This window comes from Protopterus annectens, chromosome 13.part0 (assembly GCF_019279795.1).
Source record: "Protopterus annectens isolate FY-2018-M chromosome 13.part0, PAN1.0, whole genome shotgun sequence".
NCBI classification, from domain to species: Eukaryota; Metazoa; Chordata; order Ceratodontiformes; family Protopteridae; genus Protopterus; species Protopterus annectens.
The window spans coordinates 753,367,989-753,382,363 of NC_056747.1; the positions used below are offsets into that span (position 1 = coordinate 753,367,989).

The following is a 14,375-nucleotide window of genomic DNA, read 5'->3' on the forward strand; positions in this document are numbered from 1 at the left end:
AAAATAAAATAAAGTTCTTATTACTGACCTTCATCTAACTGGCAATATAGCATATTTATGGGCCTGCAGGGAAAAAAAATCAGCCAAGCCATTTTGACTCTGGGAAGATAACCGAAACATTTTGTCCAGTGCTATTTATTTATTTCCCTGGTACACAATCCAATTTCAAGGATACCAGGCTCTCGGCGATGAAAAAATGACAACAACCAAAGCATGGCACTAGAGTGCATTGCTGTTATTCCTTATACTCGCGATAGCAGGGTCTGGTGAAGATGACGACACTTGGTAGGGGGAGAGTGAATGAGTCTCCTGCAGGAATCATACAGCAAAAGCTGTTCCGCAGTTTTGGGAAAAATTGGTAGAGCGCGCTCTTGAGGAAGGCTGTGCGCGCGCGCGAGCAAGAAGGCGAAGGAAAAAAATAAGCCAAAGGCAGGGCAACGCGAAGTGTGAAAGGAGCTTGTCTGCACCATCACGGGACTGGCTACCGACGGGCTAAGGACGGGTTGGTTGACAAGCCGCCAACGACAGGATAAAGTGAAAACAGGGAAGGAGGGTCGAGGCCGAGTAGGCCCGCCTGCCGTCGGGTTTTCTTACTATTTAACGAATCTGCCTAGGGGAGGGGTCCCGTGGGGGCTGCATTGCTGCCGAGTTGTCCGTTGGGATTGAGGTGAATGTGCAAAAGTGTGGCCCCCTCTGACCGCGCCATCTTGGTTAAGTCCGTGTGCGGTCCTAGGAACTGGGTGAGTCGCGGTACCCCCCTCCCGTTTCTTGTTACTTTGGTGTCCCGTTTCGGCGGCGGGTAATTGGTCAGGTGTTTGGTGTCTTCCTTCTTGTTTTGACAGAATTTGGCCCAATGCTTGACGTGCTAAAAGGGTAAGTGTCACTAGGGGTGTGGTGGGGAAGGAGCTGCCTTGTTTTATGTGGGTGTTGGGGTGGGGGTATTTTGGATCCCAGTCTTGTTCACACTGCAGTGCCGTAGATTGTATATGTAGCAGTAGGCTGTCAGCTTTATGAACCCGTTTCTGTTTTGAGAAGGTTAATACTGATTGTTGTGTATTTGTAGTGGGTGTAGTAACAGGGCAACAGTCTAAGAAACTTAAGTGTCTCTTCTATTGAACCTGAGCAAGTCACTTGATCTGTGTTTATATTTTGAAGTACACAGTTGACAGCTTTCATCGGAAAGGGACTAGCTTTCAGCTGCTCATCTAAAGAGAATCACGGCAGGCTTTAGTCAGTGCAGGTGGGTGTCTTGACATACTCCATGTTTTGTTAGAGGTAAATGGATGTTGCATAGCAGAATTGCTCAGGTGTGTCTTTAGAGTCGACTGTTGAATGGGATTGTAGCTCTGATATTGTCACCTTGAGTTTTGGAGAGGATGACCTTTTGTAACCCCCGTTACACACTTTATGTAAGGTGTATTGCCTGATGCGATGTACATTCTTTCTGTGAGGTGTGGCGTACAGAATTTGAGATAAGTGCTTTCTGTCTTGACTTGACTGACAGAAGTTAACACAGCTGGTGGATGTGGTTGTTTTAGCATTTTGGATCTATGTGTGGAATTGCACATGGTTAAATGATGGGTTTAAAGTTATTGCCAACCAAATGAACTGCTTGAGGTGATGCAAGTCTGAGAACTTGGCCACAAAGTTTTACAGCATTTGCTTTACTGCCTAACCTTAGTGTGGGTTTGGGATCGTGTCTGTGATGAACGCAGACACATGTAGGGTGCATGTCACTTAAATATTCAGCCTAAAGATTGATTTATACTCTGTACAGCATTTTTTTTTATAAATGTGTCACTGTTTTCTTTTAGAGTATCTTGGAAAGCATACATGTTTAAACTTGGGTCTTAAAAAAAATAATTTTTGTGTTGCCCTATTTTGATTTTTATTGTGTATATAAATATGAATTTGATAGCTATGGTATTGTGAATCACATTAAAAGTGTATGAATATTTGTAGGTTGTGTGTTTTTATAGTCTGAGTAACATGACATTTTTATTGTATATATAATTTAATGTCTTAAAACATAGTCTTAATTTTAGATTATTTGAAACTTTTGCATTTTAGGGGATGACAGTTTTTGATTACACAATTTTTCCTTTTTTTTCTGATGCTGTCAAAGAATATGGATCTGTGTTTTTTGTTTAATTATAAATTTGTATGGTTATAAATATGGCCAAGGCTTTTCAGTGTTTGCTCTTCGCTTGTTTATTGTTGAAGCTGCAAATTTTAACATTCCACAAGTGAAAATAGACTGCTTTAGAATTAAATCTGCCTGTGCTCACTTTTCTTTGTTGGTGTCAAATGTGAATCCTAAGTCACTTTTATTGACTGCATTTGTCTATCCAGTTCTTTCTGCTCAGTTTTCTTCAGTTTGGCTTGGCAGGTTCGCCTGTCCAAGGGATTTTATTTTTTTGCTTGAATGACTATTTGAATGCACTTTTTGAGTACTGTGAACACTTTTTTTTTTCCTCTTTTTCCTAACCTACTGGATATAGATGAACTTGATTTGCATTTTTCTCCATGTTTAGTGAGTTAGCCATTGTAGACAGTCGGTGCAACTTGTTTTTTTTTTTTAAGTGGCAGTATTGAAGTAAGAATTATTCTTTCCTGTTTGGATGAAATGATCTGTTTTGATCTTGTATTTGTGTACAAGTTGTATTTGTGTATAAGTATGAGCTTCCAGCCTGAAGGGCAGTAGAGTGCCATCACTGCTTTGTTTTTGGATGAGGTTGGCAAGAGTGCCAGCTTCTGACAGGTTTTGCCTTAAAGTGTTGATATTACTACCTGCTTTTAGTATTACTTTGAATGCATTTTAGTAAGCTAATTTACAAGTTTAAGTGCTGACAAAGCAGCATGAAAAAAGCTGGTGGGGAGTAGAGTGGTTTAGAGAGGCAGAATCAAGAAAAAATGTTTGTAGAATATAGTTGAGTATTTTGCCCCTTCTTGTGCTATGTAAATTGAGGAAAAATGGAAGTTAAGTGGGTCAATGACAATTGTGTGGCTCTTAAGAAAATGCTAACCAAAGTTTGCCCGGTTAAAAGATGCACAGTATTGGAGAAAGGGATTAGAAATGAGTGATACAGAGGATGTGCTAGCAAGGCAGTAAGTGTCGCTTGCCAGGTCAGGATAAAATAGGCGAGCATCCCGGGTTCTTGTTCAAGCAGCTTTATTCTGTACAAACACGTCATAAATTAAGTTGTAATTTTAACTTTGAAACAGATTAGCTATCATGCACATGGATGTTAACATTCTGGCTCCACATTCAAAATAGCATTGAAGCTAACACATGCTTGGTATTTATATGCGCACACAGATCTTGGAAATTCTTAAAGGTACAACACACCTGTTATTCTATAGCAAGTATTAGGAAACATTGGGGAAAAAAGATGACTGTGCTAAATGGAGAAGAGCTTCTAGGTGGTATTTGGGGAATGTGTAAAAGGATTGTGGCAGTTCTAAAAGTGCACTGGAGTCTGGCAAAGGATTACATGACCGAGAATGAAACAGTAACTTTTTCATAATACTGAAATGTTTTTCCCTGGGCTAATTCTCCTAGAAATGTGGATGGTCTCCCTGCACTTTGACAGTGTGCATACTTTTGTGAAAAGTAACTGTTAGACCATGTGAAAAAATTGTTTGGTTTAAGATTTCTGGTTGGGTGGCATCATGGGCAAGCCTTTAGTTGAATATTTCTGAAACCTTTCCAAGTGGAAGCAAATAAACATAATGTTGAAGAGATGGATGACCGTGACTGTAAAACAATTCTAACCGCAAAGCATGTAGGACTTGTTACTAGATTTAATGCTATTCACCATATTCATTATTATTTGTTGAACTTGAAATTATAGGAAAGAACATGTTTGTAGACTATCCCAAACTGCTTATGTGGGGGTTATAATTCAGAAGAGAATATAGGTATTAAAAATGGCTTGCAGAGTTGTAAATGAAGCGCAAAGTCTTTTTTACCTTGTGTTGGGGTGGATTAGTATGGTTTAAAGTTCATTAATAATCTCTTTAAACACGTGCAGTTCAGACTTGCCTTTCATAATAGTGTTTTTTATTTTAAAACAAACTTGTGTTGTGATTCTTTTGTTTTCATCTTCTTGATGATAGAGGTATATGTCAGTGTTTTGCACACAGTAACGAAGCATTCTGAGTAAGCAAGTTAATTCAAGAGGACAGGCAGTTGTATTAGAATTTTGGAAACTGTATATATAAAATTGTTTACTGATCCATTCTGCTCCTCTAGTTCACATGTTTTTGTATTGACTGTAGTTATCCTGTGATTTTATAGTTGGCATGGAACTGCAATTATTTATTACTGTAGATGGTGAAATGTCCATGTTCAACAGATTGTGATTTTCTTTATTCCTCTGTCACTAGTTGGAGTGCTAAGAAAATAAGAGGGTGTGTACTTTGGACACTAAAGTATCTGCTTACCTTATGGTACTACTATTTAGGAAAGGAGCAATTCTCTACTCTGTGATATCTAAATTGATTTCAAGTTAGGAAGTGAAGCAGTTGGTGTATTGCAAAGGCAGTGATATAGACGTGCTGTTGAGGAGAAATATTTAAATGATTAGACAACAGATGTTTGTATGTGGATTATTTTCCTGAAATATCTTGGTTGGAATTGCATAATAATTGCAAATGAACAACACTGAAATACAAAGTGAAACCAAAAGCAGAAATTCTAACTAGCAGTAAACTATATGCACACAAGCTATATACAACATAATGTGTTGTGTATAATTATTTTATGAGCTGGAAAAAAAAAAAGAGTACGTTACTTGTTGAGGTTTTTGGAGCCTCTCTATTCGAAAAGTGATAAACCAGTATCAGGCTTATCAAAAATATATTGTGAAAATCATTTGGGGCAGTAAAGTAAATGTTTGCAGCACTCGGGCATGCTCATTATATTCTGTTTAGGTTGTTTGGAAGAGAAGTAAAAATGCTTGTGAAGGGTGTTGTCTGGCAGAGTATAATTATAAAGAAGTAAGTCAGAATAGTCCGTGAGTGGGTTAGAAAACTTTTTTTTTTCCCCATGTAAGTTAGCAATCTAAAGTAGGGTTGCCTTTTTCATTGAATATCCATCTAAAGGAAGCAGACAATATTATTCTTGTTTGTGAAATTTTCATGTATGCTTTGTGTTCTTTTGTCTGTGCATTGATTCTTGCTGAGACATTATTTTTGCTCTCACAGAGCAATTTGTTTAAAATGTGTTTTTTTGGCAATTTATGCTGATTTTCCATTGGCTATCAAAATCTTGATTATGTAGTTTTTCATTCCCATCGTAATTGTTCTAATTTGATTTCTCATAGGTAATAGCTTTTTCCCCCTCATTTGCCGTTGTAAGCTAACAACAACTTGTGCCTTTTTTTTTTTATTGCTACATGAATTATTAGAGATGTAATTATCAAGTTTTTACAGCTTTGTCTGTTTTAGTATTGTGTGTTGTGCTTCATGTGTTTATTTTTATTTAATAGTGGGGGCTATTAGCAAGATAATGCCTTCTAGTGCTTTTTTGTTGATGGACACAAATGTTTTTCACCTTTCTGTGAAACCTAAATTGGAGTTTACTTTCATTAATAAAGTTTTTTTTGGGAATTGCAGTTGTGCAAGATTCTGTTCTAATTTTCTCTTAATTTAAAATGGCGTTTAAAAACAGTGTTGTCCCCCCTCTGAGTTGCTGCTTCTCATGCTGACAATGACCCATCTTGGACACGAGTGGGGTGGGGTTTGTGCACCTTCATGCTAGAAGTCTTACAGCACTTTTTTAAATTGTCTGTTATAGGTGTTCTAAGCTGTGTGATCTGGTTCTGTCAGAATCATAATCTAAATGCTGTAAACAGGAAGTGTAGTGTAAAGAGGTGGCAGTGTAGAACAGATCCTGCAGAAAAGTTGGAAATAGGGAGTTCAGGTTGTTTTTGATGTGTGTGAGCTCATTGAAAGTGGTGATTTCAGATCTCATCTTTTCTAAGTGAGTGTGATTTAAATTGCCGTTCACTAAAATGAGGTTCTATACATGCAAGGAAATTCTGAAAGTAGTAATTTCTCTCTGACACTGCTCCCACCCCTTTCATTTGCAACAATTTGGGAGAAATGAGAAGATAGACTTGTAGTGATTGTTCCATGACAGGGCTTATTTTTGTGCATGTTAATTTCTGTCTGTAGATTTTGTGAACTTCTAAAACCCTGGAGTTTCACTCTTTAAATGGCTGATCCTTCTGATTAACAAATAGAAATTGGTGCTATTTCATCCTTTGCATACATTTTTTTTACAGTTGCTGTCAATGTTTTGTTTTTAGTTATTGAAAATGTTTTTGTTCTTGAACTTTAAATAGTGTGTATTGTGTATGTTGCACATATTAAGAGTGTATGTTCTGGGTCTTTGCTTTTGTAAGAAGCATTGTTGCTGTTGGTCAGTGGCAGGCAATGCAAGTATCTGCCTGTCTTGTTGATCAGGTTATTAGGGCTGTGGAAAATTTGGTCTAGACAATTGGGTTACTTGGATCAGTGTAGGTATATGTGACAATGTAGTATAGATTGCAATGTGTGCATAAAGTTGAAGTTGTCTTTTATGAACAACTTGCTTGCTCAGTTTCATAGTATAGCACTAGGTTATCTACCCTGGGGCATTTGTAAGCCTAGCCATAGTGATGTGGCTTTTGCCACCCCATTAAATGGTACAAAAATGTACAGAATAAATCTAGAATACTGTGCCTCTGTCTAGTAGTGACACAGTGAAGGTCCCCTTATATAATAGAATTAGTTTACTGTGCCCCTGTCTAGCAGTGACACAGATGTGACCCCTGGGGTAAACTTACGATCTCCCATCCACTCATCAAGATTTCTCTTGAAGAGAGTCAGTGAGGGGCTCTGCCTAATAAGAACTAGGATCCTGTTCCAAAGCATGGGAAGCCTCTGGGTTATGAATCTATCCCTCCAGCATGTCCTATTCATACTTGTGCCGAGGTTTAAGTCTTTAGCTCTCGTGGTCCTGATGGATTTGGATTTTTTGAGGTAGAGCATGTCCATCAGATCCTGATTGGACATGGCCTTGTACGTCAGGCAAAGATCACCACTGAGCAGGTGATATTCTACTGAATAGAGCTGAAGTTTCTTTAGTCTGGCAGAATAAGACATATGTTGGAGACCCTTGATCCTTTTGGTGAGGTACTTTTGTGGTCTCTCCAGCTGTTGCAAGTGCCGGGTGAGGTACATACCAAATGGGGCATTGTACTCAATCATGGGTCTGATGAGGGAGGAATATAGGGGTACAGTGACATCCTTGGATCTGGATGTGAAACCCTTCATGATGAGATGTGCAAGGTCGAATGTTTTTCTAACCACTTTGGCAACGTGGGTGTCAAATGAGAGGTCGCTGTCTACTTGGGTCCCTAGGTCTCTGATTACTTTTTCCGTACTCAGTGGGTTGCTGTCTATGTGATAATTTGTGGGTACTTTGTTTTTTCCAAAAGGGATGACTATACATTTTTTGGCATTTAGTTTAAGGCCGTGACTACGGCACCAGTTGTCCGTTTCAGTGAGGCCTTTTTGTAAGATGTGTGTATCTGCTGGTGTATCGACTATGGCGCCTAGTTTGCAGTCATCTGCGAGCTTTGTCAGCCACAGCCCTCCCATGTTTGCTTTAACATCTGAGAAATAAATGCCGAACAAGAGGGGTTCCAGGACAGATCCCTGTGGGACACCACTTGTGACTGGCTTTGAGTCTGACATTGCTCCAGCGATTTTAACTTTATGGGTTCTGTCCTTTAGCCAGTTTGCAACCCATCTAGTGACATGAGGGTTTACTTTTAAGCTGTTTAGCTTATCTATGATGCCTGAGTGGGGTATTGTGTCGAAGGCCTTAGCCAAGTCCAGGTATGCTGTATGGACTGCTTTGCCCTCATCAATGGCTCTAGTGACTGTTTCGAAAGTCAACCAGGTTTAAAAGGCAGGATCCGCCCTTTACAAAGCCGAAGTGGCTGGGGTCAAGTGTCTCTAGGTCCCCTATGTCTCCGCTTATGAGTTCCATAATGATTCTTTCCATAGCTTTGCAGACCAGGCTAGTCAAGCTTATGGGGCGGTAGTTTCCAGGGTCTGTAGTGGCACCCCCCTTGTGGAGTGGGACCACTGTTGCTGTACGCCAGTGTTCAGGTACATATCCCGAAGTAAGGCTAAGGTTAAATAGCATTTTTATGTGTGGGTTTAGCTCCTCTTGGAGTTCACGTAACACGCACCCCGGGATACCGTCAGGTCCCATTGATGCTGTGTTTTTTGCTTTGTTTAGGGCGGTTCTCACTTGGACATCTGAGAAGACAGGGAGATTACATTCAGCTGGGATAAGTATTTCTTCTTTTGGGGGTGAAGGAGGCGAGAAATTTGCACTGAACCTGTCAGCCAGAATATTAGCAAGATCTGTAGGTTCAGTGTATTTTTTGTTGTTGTGAACCAACTCTGAGCATATCTGAGGGTTTCTGCCCAGGTTTCTAACATAGCTGAAGAAGGCTTTGTGGTTATCTTTAGTGTCCTTAGCGATTTTTCTCTCAAAGTTTGCCTTGGATGTTTTTTTAAGAGAACGTAGTTTTCTGCTAATGTTGATCAGAGATATCATCCCTTCATGGGATTTCGCTCTGATGTGCAGTAGCTTCCTTCTTTTGTTATACAATTTGTTTATGGCTAAGGTGCACCAGACAGGACGCTTACATTTGGTGGAGAGGGACTTGGATTTGTTTGGGATTGCATGATCCATGCATTCTTGGTGATGTCCATAGAAAGCATTTGTGAAGGATTCGGTATTGTGGGATGTGGTATCCACTGGCACAGTGGGTTTAAAGGATACCATCTCAGTCTTAAGAAGAGTGAAGTCTGCTTTTGAGAAGTTTTTCACTGTGGTCTTTTGTGCTGGGGGTGGAGGTGGGATATGTATATCCAGGGTGATTAGTTTGTGGTCGGATCTCACTAGTGAAGGGGTATACTTCCGGTGTGGAGCATTTTGTCCCCATGTTTGTGATGATCAGGCCTAGTATATTATCTCCCCTAGTGGGAGAGGTGACTTAGTTGTTCCAGTGCATTTGAATTTATGAATTCCAGGAACCTTTGGGCTAGGGTATTAGAGCTAGAATAATGTACCCAATCTATGTTTGGGTAGTTGAAGTCTCCCAGTATGATGGTATTTTGTGATGCATTCATATCCTCCAATGTCTTCAGGAAGGCTGAGTGGGGTTCTTGAGTTTGGGAGGGTGGTCTGTAACATGCTACCAGTTGTATAGCAGTTTTGCCTATGGTTAGTTGCACCTGTATGGTCTCTGATGCTTCATGTGTTTCTACTAACCTGGAGGTGTGGGTGTCCTTTATGAATATGGACACTCCCCCTCCCTTTGTGGTTCGGCCCGGGTTTTGGGGCCGAAAAGCATGATACGAGGTGTAGCCTGGTAGCGCTGGGGTGCTCTCAGGAGCCTTGAACCAGGTTTCAGTTACTGCACAGACGTCTATGTTCTCCATGCTGAGGAGTGCATCAAGTGCCTGCATCTTGAGATTTAGACTTCTGGCGTTGAGCAGCATTACCCTTAGTTTTTTTCCATTTTTGTTTTCTAAGGAGGTGGGTTTGTCTTTTGAGCCTTGCCTGAAAAAGGCACTATGGGGGTGGCAAGAGCCTTAGCCAATATCCGGAAGCCCAGTGGTGACAGGTGTAAGCCATCCCTTGCGAAGCAGCGTGGCTTGTCCAACATATCATCCCAGGCAGACAGACATTGGATCCCCTTAGAATGACACCAGTACTTGAGCCAATTGTTAAAGCTGATCATCTTGTCTTTGTATTGTGGTATCATTCTTGGTGAGGGCAAGATGCTGCTCAGGGTCAGGGTCATACCATCCTCGGCTACATAATCGGAGAGCTCCTCTGTCTCTCTTCATGTAGTCCAGGGAGGTACGTCTCGGGTCATTCACACCAGCATGGACAATGACGGAGTCATATTTGAACTTGCTTTGGAGTGACCTGAGTGCATGTGTTATGTGGCTGATCCTAGCTCCTGATAGACGGCTCGCAGTCACCTTCTCCTTGTTTAGCCTTGTCAGTGGGACATCAGTGTGTCTGACTATGGAGTCACCTATTACTAGTGTATCAGGCAAGGTGTTTGGCCTTAAGGGCTGCGATTGGTCGACACACTGATTTATTGAAGTATGTGTTGCATGTGTTTTGTTTTGAGGTGGTGGATGTCTGCTTTGGGAGCCTCTGTTGTTTTGGTAAGTTTTTTATTAGAGCCTCCGAGTATGTCTTTGTGTTTTTTGTGTGTTTGGTTTGCAGTTGTGGTAGGTCTATGTGGGACTGGGATTGTTGTGTGTGTGGTTGCCATCTCCTCTTGTCGGGTCATGCCAGCCCTGAGTTGAGAGAGTTCAGCCTCCAGTTTGGTTATATAGTTGCATCTCTCACATGTATTTGTGTTTGTTGGGAGGAGGAGAGGGTTGTCTGTGTACATGAGACAATTGTAGCATTGTCTCAAGATGCCCAGATTGACCAGCTGAACTGGAGACAACGCCAGTAATCTACCACTCAACATGCTAGAACAGTATAAGGGAGTGGTATACCTTTTAAGGGAAGTGGGTATTCACAGGGGTGGTAAGTAGATGTAGTGCTTTACTTAGTATGAGAGTGCTTACTTAGTAGAGAAGTATTGAGAACAAGTGCTAGGCTTGTAATACAGTGAGTAGTCTGGTTATACTAAGAGTAGAGCTTCCTTAAGGGAAAATTTAAAGAACAGATTTGGCGGAGCCAGAAAAAGTTTAACCGGCGATGCGCTATGCGTACGACCGCGCAAAGCTGTGCAAACGCGGATTTTAAACAGTGAACTACAAAAAGAGCTGGAAATGGTCCCAAACAACCAATTACTACAGCTTCTTGTGCTGAGGTCACTTCCCCCAAGGACAGGTAGGCTGCTCAAGGCTCCCCACTCCCACTGGTGAGCAAAGAAACTTCCTTCTATCCAAGTAAGGTAATGGACAACACAGGAACGACACCACAGCCAGAATACAGCAATGCCTGTAAACAGGTCTAAACTAGTCGAAGGCAGGAAAACAAGGATTATTTTTTCGTTTTTTTGGTAGAAACACACACAAAATGCAGAAACAGTGATAAATTAGTTACACAGGCTAGCCCACTTTAGTGGGCAGCCTCCACAGTTAAATTAAACAAACAAGCAAACTTTTGATCAAATTTGACTAAAATGTAACCGTAGGATGTAAGAAATGAAGGATGAGAAAATAGGAAATGCTGGTGCCCTTAGTCTACTTTAAGGGGTCTGTTATGGTGGCTAGAACTTTGGGGAATTTTCCTTTTGAAATTTTGCATTATGTATAACCACCTTTTTGGGAGAGGAGAATGTAATGGGGGGCCCTATGGGGTTTGATACAAACTTCCAGTTTATAGTAGCATAAGGAGATATGCTCCTCTAAGGAGGTAGGATTTCCAATTTCAGAGCTGCAGCAGAGCAGACCAGCTGGACTCTTCTGATGAAGAGAATGTTGACTGCAGTTCCTGGGTAGGAAATAATAGGCTGTAGAGCTCTTGCCTGTCCCAGGAATACCTGGCTTCTGTTCTGACGTAACAAATGGTCCAACTGGGCAAATGTAATGAAGCCATCAACTAAAGTCCTGGTGGAGAGTTAAAAAAAAAAAAAAAGTCCAGTCTGCTCTTATCCCTGAGAATGTGCTTGGTGTTTTTGTTTTTGTCATCTGTGCAACAAAACTGGAAGCAGCTTATTGGTGTAGTACACAAACTTATGTTTTATCATGGTGTACTATTTTTCAGTGATTCCAGGGAAGGAAAAAAACAAACGTCATATTGAACTGCTACAATACCAGTTTGGCTGTGAGACTGTAGACTTGCATATGAAAGCTGAAGTCTTTGTTGTGCTGTTTATGGCAGAAAACTGGGTTTGAGTAGGGCTTAATTTTTCTGTTCTGGGCAAGTTGCTGTGTCATGTTGCCTAATTTTAAAGTTACATGAATTCTGGAGCTAATTTGTGTTTTAAAGTTAGACAGATAACAGGAGCACCTTGCTTTCATTGCTGCATTGTCAGTTCTGTCACATTTAGCTATTTATTTCCTTAAGGTGGGAGTCATCCTACTGTAGAATTACTAGAGTTGTGGCAGGGGTTTGCTGTTCTGCCTGTTACTGGGGAAATGTGCAAAATTCAGGAATTTGCATTTGCAAGCTGTGAAAAGTGAATACATGTATAAAAATGGTGGTGTGAATTTGTTGGGTTGTCAAGTGGAGTACAATGTGTAGACTACACATCCATGTATGTTGTACTGTGTAGTGCACAATAAGCAGATTTCTGAGGTTTCCACATTTCTGCTGTTTTTCAGTGTTTGTGCTTATGATCTCACTTAAACTGTTGGCGATGGACAACTGGGCATTTGAATGTTGATGACTAAACCTTCTGAAGTCTTTAGACTTCAAATAAAAGTGCTGCTCCTTTCTTGAAAGGGAACACTTTTTTTGCCTGCTTTGGTATAAGAAAACCTATGATTTCTGGCAGTGGCCATAGGCTGACTGCTGTTATCTCAGTCATGCTTTTAACAGTTTGGTAAATCTGTCCTGTTTTAATCTTGTGCACTAAACTGCCAGACATGATTTAAGACTGGGTAGTAGCAATAGGTTTCATCCTTATGTTTCTTTAACCCTCTGTTTCCATTTACCCATGATGGGATTCTGAAGCAAGACATTTAACCAAGTGGCATTGCTAAGGGAAAATACCTTTTTCTGCTCAATAGATGTACTTTGTTGTTGTTAAATAATCCCCATTTTTCTTGCTTCCTTAAATGTTTTGCTTTGTCTTTAGCATTGACCTTTTGCTTTTGGTCCAACTGGTGTTATGTAACATTGTATAAAGTATTGTTTTAATATTGTAGTTTTTAAGATGAATCTGTTGGGCAAATGGTTCTACTGGATACTTGCAGTGCACGCACCTTTTTGTTATTGTGATCAAAATGACATTCATGTATGTTATGCAGTTGTCTACTGAATTTTTCTTTTGCTGTGATTTGTATAGATGCTTTGTAAAGTTCTCTGAAAAAGGGAAAGCCCTGTTTACTTAGTTACATTTGCCTAGTTTGTAGAATGAAGTAAACCATTTTGAGAAACATTGTATGCTTTTTAAGTTAAAAGAACCCTTATTCTTATGCTAAGACAGATTCTTCATTTTCTGAGTTGAATGTGATGGCTTTTATTCATGCGGATACACACTCGAGCTACCATTCAGGCATTTGTGGGGAGCCTTGTGTTTGGAATTGTATGGGGCCAGTGTTGTGGAAAGGTGGTATAATATTTTGGGTACTTTTCCTTTATCAGGGCAACACTTCTAATGACCGTTTTGGATTCTTAGTACGCGGTTGCAGTGATAGCACAGCTGCTGCTGATGTGGCTATCACACACACTTTTTTTTCCTGTGAGATTTACAGTCTTTATTTCCTGTGCCTTATTTTTTGTTGTAATAATAGTTCTGCTTGGAAGGCAAACGCATACATAAACCTTTGACATGTCTTACTGCATTTTATGGCTTCTGAGTGAGGTTGATATTGCAGTTATGTTTACGATTTTTGCACCGTGATACACAGACTAAAACAGCAAGATGAAAGGATGTGCCTGACTTCATACGAGCATATTCTAAGAAGAGGTAACATAATTAATGTAAGCCAACGTAAGTAATTTTATAGTCATGCTACAATAACACAGCGCAGTAGTCAGCATTAAGCCTAGTTAAATCTGTTGTGAGAAGGGGCATCATGGTGGTTATTTAGTTATGCTCACTAAGGCTTGGCAATGACGTGAAAGCAAATCGATCAATTAGTCCAGCTACGAATCAGTCAATGTCATCACTGCCGCCCCACCACATGGGTGACCGGTATTACAGTTCCACTCCGGAGCAGTAAATTTCATCGCTGCCGGCCCAGCACATGGACATGTACAGCAACACAGTTTACAGGGAGAGGCTTGTAGCGCAACTATGAAATATTTCATTACAGTTTTATGGAAAATAAAACCCCTATGTTTTCGGGAATTGGTTGCATTTCTTAACTTTGATGTATCCGCTTGGTACGCAGGAAACAAACACTTGCAACGTGGTTGTTGAGCTTAAATCCACTGCCTTAGCAAGTTTTTAACCAGGTGTGTGCAAATTTTATAGAGCGACATCTCCTGTTTTGAAGTATTATGCAGTAAAATAATTTTACACAAGTCTGGTTATGTTCAGTACACAGACATAAGTAACTGGATTTAGAGCACAGTAACCTCATTTAAACTGTTGCCATGATAACTGAAAAGTACCATATTTTGAATATTATGTGATGAGCTAAGAAAGTTGTAT

The 14,375-nt window shown here is 40.3% G+C and overlaps 1 protein-coding gene across 1 annotated transcript in view; it reads left to right on the forward strand.

Moving 5' to 3' along the window:
* Window positions 1–295: 295 nt before the first annotated feature.
* TAOK1 (TAO kinase 1) overlaps window positions 296–14,375 on the forward strand; it is a 3,628,992-nt gene continuing 3,614,912 nt past the window's right edge. Inside the window, exon 1 of the mRNA XM_044054451.1 lies at window positions 296–873. The gene's annotated coding sequence lies outside the window, so the exon portion shown is untranslated. The remainder of the gene's footprint in view (window positions 874–14,375) is intronic.